Source organism: Microcaecilia unicolor, chromosome 5, assembly GCF_901765095.1.
Source record: "Microcaecilia unicolor chromosome 5, aMicUni1.1, whole genome shotgun sequence".
Taxonomy (NCBI): Eukaryota; Metazoa; Chordata; class Amphibia; order Gymnophiona; family Siphonopidae; genus Microcaecilia; species Microcaecilia unicolor.
In genome coordinates, this window is record NC_044035.1 from 265,985,131 (window position 1) to 265,999,646 (window position 14,516).

A 14,516-nucleotide genomic window follows, 5' to 3' on the forward strand; every position below is an offset into this window, starting at 1 on the left:
GGAACCAATTAGGACACATGTGTGTGAAGGGTAACTTGAACTTCTCTATGCTAACATGAATAATTCCAGAGGTTTCAAGGAATCACAAAGAACCAGCTTAAATAAATCACCTGGACTGGATGGCATGCATCCAAGAGTACTGGAAGAACTCAAACATGAAATTGCTGATCTGCTGCTAGTAATCTGTAACCTGTCATTAAAGTCATCCATGGTACTTGAAGATTGGAGGGTGGCCAATATGACTATGACTAGTAAGTCTGATGTCGGTGTTGGGTAAAATAGTGAAAACTGTTATAAAGAATAAAATTACGGAACATGTAAATAAACATGGTTTAATGGGACAGAGTCAGCATGGATTCAGCCAAGGGAAATCTTGTCTCACCAATTTGCCTTCATTTCTTTGGCAACAAAAATAAAGATGTGGATAAAGGTGAGCCGGTTAATGTAGTGCATCTAGATTTTCAGAAAGCTTTTGGCAAAGTTCCTCATGAGAGACTCCTGAGAAAATTAGAGTCATGGGATAGGAGGCAATGTTCTGTTGTGCATTAGGAATTGGTTATTGGACAGAAAGCAGTGGGTAGGATTAAATGGCCATTTCTTTCAATGGAGGAGGGTGAATAGTGGAGTGCCACCTGGATCTGTACTGGGACCATTGCTATTTAACATAGTTATAAATGATCTGGAATCAGAACAAGTAAGGCAATTACATTTTCAGATGACACAAAACTACTCAAAGTTGATAAAACACATGCACACTGTGAAATATTGCAGGAAGACCTTAGGAAATTGGAAAACTGGGCATCCAAATGGCAGATGAAATTTAATGTGGACAAATGCAAAGTGATGCACATTGGGAAGAATAAGCTGAATCATAGTTACTTATTTTTATTTATTTATTTATTACATTTGTATCCCACATTTTCCCACCTCTTTGCAGGCTCAATGTGGCTTACATAGTACCGTAAACAGTGTATTAACAATTACAAGGTGATTTTATGGTAGAATGAGGTACATGTATGCTAGAGACAATTGGGGAGAACATAGAGAGGGAGAGAAAGAGTTAGGATATGTCCTTTATGGTCTTTGGTTACGTTGTGTCGCAAGTGTCCAGGTTTTTTATGTTGAGTCGGTGTGATATGCCCTTCTGAACAGATCTGTTTTTAGTGCTTTCCGGAAATTCAGGTGGTCGAACATAGTTTTTATTACTTTTGGTAGTGCATTCCACTGTTGTGCGCTCACATAGGAAAAGCTGGATGCATAAGTGGATTTGTATTTGAGGACTTTGTTGCTTGGGTAGTGGAGGTTTAGGTATCATCGTGCTGATTTTGTGGTGTTTCTGATTGGCAGGTTGATGAGGTCTGTCATGTATCCCAGTGCTCGCCGTAAATAATTTTATGAACTGTCGTGCAGATTTTGAAAACAATATGTTCCTTAATTGGAAGCCACTGCAGTTTTTTTCGGAGTGGTTTGGCACTGTCAAAACTCGTTTTTCCAAATATAAGCCTTGCTGCTGTGTTTTGGGCGGTCTGAAGTTTCTTTATAATTTGTTCTTTGCATCCCGCATAGATTCCATTACAGTAGTCTGCGTGGCTTAGTACCATTGACTGTACCAGGTTGCGAAATATTTCCCTCGGGAAGAATAGTTTCATGCGTTTGAGTTTCCACATTGAGAGAAACATTTTCTTTATGGTGGATTTAGCTTGGGTCTCAAGTGAGAGGTTTCGGTCGATTGTTACTCCGAGAATTTTCAGGCTGTCTGAGATAGGGAGGGTGTATCCTGGGGTGTTGATGTTTGTGGATTTGTATGTATTGTATTGGAATGAGATGATGAGACAGTGTGCTTTTTCTGTATTGAGTTTTAGTTGGAATGCATTTGCCCATGAGTTCATGATGTTTAAGCTGAGCTTAAATCATTGGTGATTTCTCCAGGTAATGAACAAATTACCTGGAGAAAGATAATTCAGTAGGAAACCTGTGAAGACCAGGTTTCAGTCATCTAAATGGTAGGTGATGAGAGTATTGATAGTATATTCAGAAAATAATTATGGATTTCGGGATACTATATTATAAATAATGAAAGAATAGGCTTTTGTAGTATACTGGATTTGTGTAGAGAAACAAGAGGGTGATCTCAAAGTTATGGGCTGAGAGAACTAAGAGGATGATAGTGTTGTCTACTGAAATAGAGAAAGGACAAAGGGGGAAGCATGAAGATGGATTTAGGGGAAAGATAAGTTTCAAATGGCAGTCAGACATATATGTGATGGAAGAGGTAAGAAGAAAACCAAGAGAGAACAAAGTCTCAAAGTCGAGGTCAGGACAGAGGATCAAGGAATAGGTCTTGATCAACACTATCAAAAGCAGGGTTAAGAAGAATGAGGGTTCAGTAGACCTTTGGATTTGTCCAAGAACAGGTTACTAGAGACATTGGCAAGGGCTGCTTCTGTGACTGTAGAAGATGAAAGTCAAACAAGAGAAGATAAAGAATAGCTTGAAATGAAAGGAAGACAAGACATTGAAGCAGGGGTGTAGCCACGGGCAGGCCCGGGTAGGCCTGGGCCCACCCAATTTCGGGTCAGGCCCGCCCAGCAGCAAAGTTCCTGACGGTGATTCCAGTCACAGCGATTCCCACACGCTGCCTGCCAGTGCCGGCTGCTGCTCAATCTCCTTGCGCTACTAAGCGCTAACCCGGAAGTCTCTCCTCTGCAGGAGAGACTTCCGGGTTAGCGCTTAGTAGTGTGAGGAGATTGTTGAGCGGCAGCCGGCAGGCAGCGTGTGGGAATCGCTGCGACTGGAATCGCCGTCAGGAGCTTTGCTGCTGGGCGGGCCTGCAAGGAGGGTGAGATGCTGCAGCTGCACGGAGGGGGGGAAGATGTCGCATGGGGGAGGGAAGACGGGAGGACACAGCAGCTGCACAGGGGGAAGGGAAGATGGAAGAAAAGATGCTGCACAGGGGGGAGGGAAGATGGAAAGATGAGGCTTGGTTGGTGGGTGAGGAAGATGCAGCAAAAGGGTGGAGGGGTGAGGAAGGGAGAAGTCTTGGCTGTGTATGAGGTGGAGGGGAGGGACACATGCTGCATACAGAGGGGATAGGTGGGGAGGGGGAGAAATGGTAGGCATAGGGGTGGAGAGGAAGGAGAAATGGTGGGTATAGTCGTGGAGGGAGGGCGGAGCAGAGAAAATTTTGTGCCCACCCACTTTGGGCTCAGGCCCACCCAAAACTGGCTATCTGGCTACGCCACTGCATTGAAGGTGTGTGGTGCCTTTGTGTATTTTGGATTTGAAAGCGAAGAGGGATAGTTTAAAATTCCGTGTTTGACTTTTAATATACTTCATGGATTGAGCCCAGGCTATTTAACATTTTCTGATTCAAGTAGAATTAAGTTTTAAACAGTCAGCATAACTTAATAAACTTGATATTCCTTCTGCTTCTTCCATTAAATTAGCATCCAACTGTAAAAATGTTTAAAGCATTTGCACCCAGTTTATGGAACTCCCTTCCACTTTCATTGAGGGTTGAATGTAACTATTTAAGGTTTCAGAATTATTGAAAACCTGGTTATTGTGTAATTGCTCATTTTACAAGCTGTGCTACTGATTACATAAGTACATAAGTATTTCCATACCAGGACAGACCAAGGTCCATCAAGCCTAGCACCCTGTTTCCAACAGTGACCAATCCAGGTCACAAATACCTGGCAAGATCCTGAAAAGTTCAATACATTTTATGCTGTTTATCCCAGAAATAGAAGTGGATTTTCCCCAAGTAAATTTAATAATGGTCTATGGACTTTTCCTTTAGGAAGCTGTCCAGACCTTTTTTAAACCCTGCTAAGCTAACCGCCGTTACTACCCACTGAATGCAAAGAAGCCCATGGGAGTATAATGGGCTTCTTCACATTCTGCGTGCTGTTAGTAGCGCAGCTTTGTAAAAGGAGCCCTAAATTTGTAATTAAGTTTGGTAGAGAACTGGTTTACTTTTTTTTTCTATTGAAAACCATCTAGAGCTTTCAGTATTGACGATATATGAGTTTTTATGTTGATGATGATAGCAAGGCAGGTAGAGTCCAATGAAGATTTTACGAGGAGTGGTATAATCACAGCATGACAGAAGGCAGCAGGAACAGGTAGAGTGAAAATAGATTGACAAATGGAGGAAGATTGACAAATGAAGATATGACAAATGGAGGAATGACAGCAGGGGAGATGGAGATAAGGAGCTGGGTTAGAATGGGATCAGAAGAACAGGTAGTATGTTTGCAGAAGGAAAGAATGGGGGTCAAAGGAAAGGCACAGTAATAAAGAGGGGAAGGGGGGAAAGGTGGTGACCTCTTAAAGAACTCAAGGTAACCTTGTGAACCCTGTCATGATACAAGCAGAGAATGAAAGGGGAGGTGGTTTGAAAATGGAGGCACTTTGAGGAGGAAATTGTGGCAAAGAGATAATGAAAGTTGGAGACAAGAAAGTTTGTTAGATGGGCATAACAGAATTGCTTGGTGAGTGCAACAGCAGAATGGAAAGAGGTCAATATAAATCTGCAATGCAGATAATTTTAACCAGAGGCATAACATTGGCACTCGCATCCTTCTCAATCTCACCAGTTCATACAACAATAAGAAACATCCCTGACCCATTAAATTAGATCAAATCTTGGTCGCAGATTTATTAACAAGAAACAAACAATCAAGCAACAAAACTGAAATCTTAATTCAGTCATTCAGCACATTCCGGTATAGCCTTCAGTTGACACCCATCCCTCTCTCTTTTTGCAGCTAGTTAATGTCGAACTAGCCGCCCTTTCTCAACCCCATACATGTACAAATTATCCAACAACACTTAATTTCTATGAGATCTGCGGTGTCGCCAAGTCCTTGCCTCTAATTGTGGCTGTATTGCACACAAGCAGACCACACCCCCAATATATATTTTCATTTTTCCCTTTTCCCTTACCCAAGAAGGTCATCAGTAATTATCCATGTTTTCCTATTGTGACCCCCCTCCCCCATCTCCCAACCAACTGCAATCCCAAAAAGAAAAAAAAACAAGGAACCCACAACTCATACCTAACCCTCGTTATCCACACAACAATAACTAACGGAGGGACAGGACAGGAAAAACAAATTACCACAGCCCATAACCACACTCCCACCATCAGCCACCCACCACCCAAATTCTCCTCATATAAAACCCCACCAAACCAGTTTCCCAGCATTCCTTCACTCTTACCTCACCACCCATCATTTCCAGTCAATCAGAAAGTCTACAATATATCACTTTCAATGTAAAGATTCCCAATACCAAGAACTTGATTCTCATTAATTCCCCTCTTTCTAAGCTCCTATAATATATTTTATAGCATACCTTCCCTAAATAAATTCAAACAATTCCCATCATTCCCACTGTACCATCTTATTACCTACACTCTATGAGCTCAGCCAATGTTATCTGGCTCACAGGTAACTCTTTTGACCCTCTTGCAAAGAATGCACTGGACTGTGGAATACAAATTATGGATTCAAGAAAAGGCTGGGTTTCAGTTGTGCCTTAAATGATAGAAAAGAGGAGGAGCATGAGTATCTAAAGCAAAGGAGAGGCTAGCGTTATAGCAAGAGACTGCCTCATCTCTAAACTTTGATAACATAGTGGATGAGAGGAGAGATGAGACAGTGGTGGACAGAGTATACGGGTTAATAGGGAGGAGATTCCTGAATGTATTGATGATGACTGGATGACACAGTCTGAGATAAGATAAAATCTGAAGAAGAGAGTAGTTAAAAACAAAAGAACAAACCAAAGGCCCATCAAGCCCAGTATTCTGTTTACAACAGTGGACAATCCAGGTCACAATTACCTGGCAAGATCCTAAAAGAGTAAAACAGATTTATATAGCTTATCCCAGGTAGATCAAGGCAGTTGCCATGCTGTTGAGGAGGGGTGGCAATGCATAGCTGGAGTTTGAACAAGGGGGTTAAAGCAAGGAGCTTTGAGGCATAAGTAAGAGTGGTGATCCAAGTGGAAATTAAAGCTACATTGGTACTTACCTGGGCAAATGGTGTATTAAAATTATCCCTCCCCCTCCCCAAAGTTAACACTTTACACATTTTATAGTGTGCCCCTGGATGCTATAGATGTTATCAGAGGTTGAATTTCTTATATTAAAAAGGGCAATTGAATGGAAAATTTTAGTAAGAGGTTTGGGTGACCCTCAAGACTTCTTCCACATCAGGGACATAGCTAATGCTGAATTTCAATTGTTCAAGGACTATGGCACTCATTTTGAAAGCAAATAGACATCTCAAAATGGCCAAAAAAGTCCATGGTCACACTCCTAAACCTGTTTTTTGTGGTCTTCAGCAGCATTCTATGCCAAGAAGAAACTTCCTGGAACCCTAGCACTTCCTTTATAGCCCTGCATGAGGGTGCTGGTTGATGTCATCACTTCCTGTCTGGTACTGACTCCCAGCCAGTTCCTTTGCAACAGGTCTCCTAGATTTGGCTAGTGGATGTTGCAGCTTTGTTCCAGCCTATCTCTTGTTCCTACCTGTGTTTCAACTTGTGTTTCAGTCCTGTTCCAGTCCTGTTCCTGCTCTGTGTTCCAGCCTTGTTTCTGCCTTGCTCCCAGTTTGTTTCCAGCCTTCTCTTCAAGTCCCAGTCCTGTCTTCAAGCCCCAGCCCTGTCTTCAAGTGCCAGCCTTGTCTTTATTCCAGCCTTGCCCAGGTGTCTCACCTGCTGCCACTCGGGACCTAGCTAGCCCTCAAAGGGCTCAGCCAGAGTCATGGCATCCATCTGATGACAACATCTAAATTGTGGATTTCAAAATGCAGAATTTGTACGTCTTACACTGCAGTTCATTCAAATAGAGCATTTTGGAGGCATGTTTTGAGCGGGACTAGGGTGGACCCAAAATTAGAATGTCTTTCAGTGATAAGGGAACAGGAAAGGATGTCAAAGCAAAAAAGAAGGATGTTTTTATCTAGACCTGTTTTAGTCAGGTCCAGGGTACAAAATGGTGCCCTGATTGAGCAGCTGACCACTGGAGGGATGTGGGCAAGATCCCTCTTTAATCTCCCTGTGGTTACTGAACCTCTCCCACCCACTAAAAAGTGAAAGTGACAGTAGATACCAGGATCTAAGACAGCTTTGGGTATTATAGCCATTCTTAAAAGAGCAGCAATCAAATGTAAGGAGTAGCCTAGTGGTCAGTGCAGTGGGCTTTGAACAATGGGACCCAGGTGTAATTCCCACATTAACACTTTTATTTCTGTACAAATATGTGAGCCCAGAAAACAGGTAGGCAGGTGATTTACAAAATCCAGCATGAACAAAAAAAGAAACAAATCACCAGAAAAGTTACATAAAAAGCAAATTTATTCACCACATAAAATAAGTAGGGGTGGGAAGTACCACTGGGCTGCTACGATAGCCTGGCAGTACTTCCTGTTTAGCGAGTGGTAAGCCCACATTGGGCTTATCACCACATAGTAAATGGGGCTCTTAGAGTGTAGAGGGTAATTTTTAAAGCAGGTTGCCCCAGTAAGCACCTATGTTAAGCCTATTTTATAAAACAGATAAGTGTCTATGGGTTTTTTTTAATAAGCTGTGAACTTTTACTAAGCTGTGGCCTCTTACTAAGCTAGGCCCCATGAGGAATATCAAGCATGTGAAATAAATAAATAAATAAATAAATTTGTGCATGGCCATTATTTCAAAAGATAGGAAAATCAGCCATTTTCTGGCTATGGTAACGCACCCTTAAGTGGGTCTTTCCTGCACCTTTCCTCTTTTGTGCACAAAAGTTCTTCATCTCATAAACTGTACCGTTATCTTGGGGTTTTGCAGCCCAAATGCATGACCCTGCAGCTTTAGCATTAAATCTAGGTCCTTCTTCACATTTCCAACACCACACTATTAGTGTGAGGCCATTAAAAATATTGGCATGTGAACACTTACTGACACTTATTGTGTGGGCAGTAAGAGCTCACACACTAATCAAATAGTGCTCAGTGATGTAGAAGCACTAACATTAGCACAGAAATGCCCACTCTCCATCCGCAGACATGCACCTTCTGCAATAAATATTAAAATATTTTTTAGTGCTCAGATTTGAATATTACTGCAGGATGCCTGAGCGCATCCCGCAGTAAGTGAAAAGGAGGAGAAAGTCCAAACCTCACAAATGCGTGTAAAGCCAACCGCCAAGAGTGAGGGAACAAACGGAGAGGAAACCAAAGCTAATCCAGGTAATCAGGTCTTTATTGCTTCTAAAATGATGTAAGCCAATTGTTGAAAGGCTCGATACGGCCGTATTTCAGCAGATGTGCCTTCGTCAGGATCCTTACCTTATTAACCATAGAAACAAATGTGTAACAACGGAGACTCGTACAAATATAGTACACATTTTTTACTAAGTTATGTCGAATGGTAACACCCGGCATTGGGCTTACAGCATAGCTTAGTTTAGTAAAAGGACTCCTGTGTCTTCATAAAATACCAGCACAAAAGGAGTCAACATTGTGGCCTCATACATTTTTACATCAGCTGAGACTTCTCCCCCAAGCACATCTGCACCTTGGTTACATTCAACTACAAGCCTATTTACATAAGTATTGCCACACTGGAGCAGACTGAAGGTCCATCAAGCCCAGCATCCTGTTTCCAACAGTGGCCAATCCAGGTTACAAGTACCTGGCAAGATTCCATAGTCCATATTTGTACATGAGAGTAAGTGTATAAAAGCCATTCTACAAGCATATCCTGGCAAATACATGAAAAAATATTTTATGAAATTACCCTAGAAGGGCTAATTTTAAAATTCATTTATACATTTAATCCGCAAACAAACCTCTTCCAGAAATGGGAAGGTGATAGAACTAGAGGACATGAATTGAGGTTGAAGGGGGTTCGACTCAGGAATAACGTCAGGAAGCATTTTTTCACCAAGAGGGTTGTGGGTACTTGGAATGCTCTCACGTGGCAGGTGGTGATAAAAACCATAAAGGATTTTAAAAATGTATGTGATAAACATGCAGGAATTCTGTTTGGAAGAAATCGATCCAAAGAAGCTTAGCGGAAACTAGGTGGCAACACTGGTAATTTGGAAGCATAGCCAGCGCTAGATGGACTTCTACAGTCTGTGCCCTGATCGTGGCCTGGATAGATATGGATGTGCTGGACAGGAGCTTTTCAAGGGCATTGATGACATCTTCAGAAGTTTTAGAACAAGGACAGTGCTGGGCAGACCTCTTAGGTCTATGCCCTAAAAATGGAATGAACAAATCAAGATCAGGTATATGCATGTTGGATCACCTCATAAAATGAGTTTATCTATTTGTGCAGACTAGATGGACCATACAGGTCTTTATCTGCCATCATCTAGTATGTTACTATGGTGCTCATTTTCAAAACACATAAGTGTCTGACTGGGTTAAAAACTGGTAAAGTGGAAGGAGACAGAGAGTAGTGGTAAATGTAGCTTGCTCTGAGGAAAGGGCTGTTATCAGTGGTCTACCTCAGGGTTTGGTCCTCAGACCAGCTGTTTTTAACATATTTGTGAGTGATATTGCAAAAGGACTGTCTGGTAAGGTTTGTCTCTTGGCGGATGATACCAAACTCTGTAAAAGGGTGGACACCCTGGAGGGTGTGGATGGTATGAAGAAGGATCTAGCAAAGCTTGAAGAATGGTCTGATAATTGGCAACTAAGATTTAATGCTAAGAAATGTAGGGTCATGCACTTGGGTTACAAGAATCCAAGGGAATGGTACATTATTTATTTGTTGCATTTGTATCCCACATTTTCCCACCTATTTTCAGGCTCAATGTGGCTTACATAGTACCGTAATGGCGATAGCCAATTCCAGTATGAGAAATACAGAGTGGTATTGCATTAAAGTTCATGAGTGACAGAGTAAATTAGGTAGTTGAGAAAGAGTTAAGTTTTGTCCAGTTCTGGTATAAGTTTCATTGTATTGCAGGGTTCAGGTGTTTAGGTTGGATCATTGTGGTATGCCTTTTTGAACAAATTGTTTTTTAATGATTTCCGGAAGTTTGTTAGGTCGTGCATTATAGGGGGTGAAGTGCTAGTGTCCATGAATAAAGATCGGGACTTGGGGGTGATTGTGTCTGATGATCTTATGGTGGCCAAACAGGTAGAAACAGTGACGAACAAAGCCAGAAAGATGCTTGGGTGCATAAGGAAAGAGATGACCAGCAGGAGAAAAGAGGCAAAAGTGCACATGTATAAATCTCTGGTGAGGCCCTATTTCGAGTACTTCGTGTAATTCTAGAGACCGCAACTAAGGAAAGATATAAACAGGATGGAATCAGTCCAGAGGGCAGCTACAAAATTAGTAAGCAGTCTCTGTTATAAAACATATAGGGACAGGCTTAGGAACCTCAACATGTATATGCTGGAAAACAGGCAAGAGAGATGGGATACAATACAGACTTTTAAGTACCTCAGTGGCGTCAATATACAGGAGGCGAGCCTTTTTCAAATGAAAGAAAACTGTAGAATGAGGTGTGGCATATGATGACGTTAACAGGAAATAAACTCAGGAGGAATCTACGAAAATACACTTCTACCGAAAGGGCGGTGGATGCATGGAATGGCCTCCCGGTAGAGGTTGTGGAGACAAGGACTGTGTCAGAATTTAAGAAAGCGTGGTATGGGCACATGAGATCCCTTAGGAAAGGAAGAGTTAGTGGTTACAGAGGATGGGTAGACTGGATGAGCCATTTGGCCCTTATCTGCCATCATGTTTCTATGTTTCTACATAGACTTACAAAGTTAAATAGTAACCTATGAACAGTAACTTTGTAAGTCTGTGTGCTTTGAAAATGAGCCTCTATGTTACCTAACACTGTGCTGCCCTGCAATGGCAGAAAGAAGTAAGTCTGCTTATACTCTCAAATAAATTAAGTTCTATCTGTAATCTAGGAAGTATGTCCCATCATATTGGACTGCTGCAGAGACCCATTCAGGATCCGCAATATTTCAGAGGCAAATGACAGAGATACCAAGTAAAACATGATTTTTCCCATTTTCCCACAAAGCAGCAAGAATGGATTTACTTCCTTCTGCCATTGCAGGTCAGTGTGGTTTATACAGAAATATGACTCATTACACAATTACCCAGACTATTTGCATGTAATGCCATGTCACATATACTTTTATTTATGGCAAACAGAGGTGTTTCTGGGAACAGAGTTGCGGTGGGGTTCAGATTTTTTAGTTTTGCAAAAAAAAAAAAAAACCATAGGAGCTCTAAATGCAGATGTGTGTAGTTTCCATGAGGTAATTTTGAAAGGGAAAGCATGCACAAATTTTCCTTTGAAAACTAGTATAACTTATGCACAATTTAGTTACACAGGTTAGGCAACTTGCTATAAATTTACTCTGATAGTGGAGAATGCGGATGAGATAAGGTGGGGGAAGGCAGAAAAAATTGGCAGCTGACAGCACGGACTAAAAGAAAACATTCAATCTTTATCTTTTGGAAAGAAATGTGTTCTCAAAGTTTTGGCTAACCTTTTTCTGGCAAATGGTGTTTGTTCACCTTGGATTCCTAATAACACCCCCCCCCCCCCCTAAAAAAAAAATCCCGTCCAAATGTTGTTCTGTGTGAGAACAACATGTAACTTGGCCTCTTCTGTAATTTTGTGATCCATAAGTCACTGCTTTCATTTGAAGAAGGCTTTTGGTTTTTCACTTAGCTAATCCAGGAAGGAGATCATTGAAAATTTTAACCAAGTAAACTTAAAAATGTATTGATGTTTAAAATACTGGTTTGGATGGAGCCTCAACTTGAGGTTTCTCCTGTGGCTTACAGTTGGGACTCCTCCCACATGTTGAGAAAATATATGTTTTCTTTAATGATTCCAAGGACAAACCCACAAATGAAAGTAATAACTTAATGATGCCAGTTAGCTGTGCTGTCCAATTCTCAGTGGTTTTCAGTACTTGCCGTCTTCTTAAGTCCCCCACCCACCCGCCCCGCCTCCTCCTGAAGTTGTCACTGAATAGTACCTTTGTGTGAGTCACAACCACACTTCTAATGAGATAAATGTGCAAATATGGGATTTTCAAAGAAGTGGTTTCTCATCTTCTATGGCGTTTCCTTCAGTTTCACATAGTGTTCCCATCTAGAATAACAGCCTTTATACTGTGCAATATCTAATATACACAGAGCTGTGTCACTAAGGGGCCAATTCTGTACCTAGGTGCCTCCCTTTAGCTACACTGAGGCTATGCTTTAGAAGCCCATTCTATAATGGAACCTAGATGCCTACCATACCCCGATATTAGCATGCCTAGGCACCCGCGCACTATAGCGATAACAGAAGTGCAAGTAAGTAAATGTGGCAGTGACACATGTAACCTACAGTATTCTGTAAGTTACTCACATAAGTGGAAGCTCTGTCTATTGAACCACCCATGTGTACAACTCCCTTGCAAATACACACTATATAATATAAGCATATATTTACAGAATAATGCCTAGATGGAATTTTGGGATATACACACATTTGTGCACACATACATACATGTGTATATACTAATAATCCAAACATTTATGCACATAAATGTTAGCACCTAATTGAGTAACGAGCCAATCATTGATGATAATTGGTTGATAACAACCAATTAGCATCAATAATTGGCAATAATTGGAATTTACATGCGCTTCTTTTTAAATATATTCTGGAAAGAAGCACACGTAAATTCTAATGCACGCAGCTGAGAAGGGTGCGCAGCCATGGGAGAAGTGTAAGAGTGTCAGGGGTGTCAATCAAATTTACGCATGTTGTTTTGGAATTCGGGAGAATGCACGTACATTTAGGTACAGGTACTTACACCAGGTTTTCAGTGGTGTAAATTGTCACACCTAAATGTTTGTGTGCTCCCCCGGCCTATGGACTATTCTGTACTTACTGTAGACATGGTGTATAGAATAGCGCTATGTGCTTTATCCCGACATGCCTATATTTTAGATTCCATTTACTGAATCTGGTCCTATATGGATGAGGGTACCTGGTCAAAATAGCCCCGGCAAAAAAGCTCCAAACAAAAACATAATAGCCCCTGACATAACAGACACTGTCAAAACGGCCTGCCCACAGTATAGCCCTTGACAAATTAGCCCCCCATCAAAAGGGCCCGATCAGGCTGCCCAGAATACGGCACTGCATTTTTTCCTAATAATCTTACCTTACCAAACAGGATAAGGTTGGTAAGACTATGAAAATGAAGACAACATTGTTGTTGTTTTTTTAATTAGCATATTGGTGGAAGAATAGTTTCCTTAAACAGCAGAACAGATCATGAATACCATTTGGTAGCTATAGAATTTCGTTTATTTATATATTCTTTATACAATGTAATGCTGGTAGGAGCCTTTATCAGTGAAGATTTCACTTGTAGTTTATCATCTTTTTTTGTGATGTGTTATTTTTTTCTTCTGGACTATTTTGTCTAGGGGCTATTTTGTCAAGGGTTATTTTGTGGGAGGGGACATTTTGTCAAGGGCTATTTTGTTAGGAACTGATTTGCCAAGGGCTATTTTGTTACAAGGCTGTTTTGTCAGGGCTAATTTGTCAGGGCTATTATGTCAGGGTGCTGGATGAGGGTACCCGGTCAAAATAGCCCCGACAAAATAGCCCTGACAAAAAATCTCCTGACATAATAGCCCCTGACATAACCACCAGTGTCAAAACAGCCTGCCCACAATATAGCCCTTGACAAATTAGCCCTTGACAAATCAGCTGATGTGTCAAGGGCTATTTTGTTACAAGGCTGCTTTGTCAGGGCTTTTTTTGTCGGGGCTATTTTGTCAGGACTGTTATGTCAGGGTGCCATGGATGAGGCATGAGTACTTAGGCACAAATCTCAAATATGGCTGTACAAAAATTCTGTTTTGAACTACTTTATAGGGTAAGGGGTAAATTCTAGAAAGGATGACAAAAATATGGGTGCTAAGCAACAATTGCGTGCAAAATTGCTGTTATAGAATAGGGTGTAAGTTGTCATGTGCGTGCCTAACTTTAGACACAAGCATTTATGTCATGTTAAAGGCTGATGTAAATGCTGGAGCCTGAAGTTGGTTGTTACATACATAAGTGACAGTATTCTGTAGCTTACGCATACAACTGCAAGACACGACCTCGATCCACCCATGGCCACACCCCCTTCATAATTGCAAGCTACAGCCTTTAGGCACTGTGGGCCCGATATTCAAAGCAATTTAACTGGCCGCTGACCGGTTAGTACATAAGAACGTATCTCATCTTCCAATTACAATGATGCCCCTGGTCCAGTCTTCTCTCACACTTCTGTTTGTGGCCATTTTACCAAAGGGTTGCCACGAGGCAACCTAGAACTACCGCCGGCCCAACTCGGGTGCCAGCACTAGTTCTACCCCCAGCATGCACCATTTCTGGCACTACAGAAAATCATGTCTGATTTTCTAGCGCAGGGGTTACCACTGGGTTAGCACAGGAGCCCTTACTGCCACCTCAG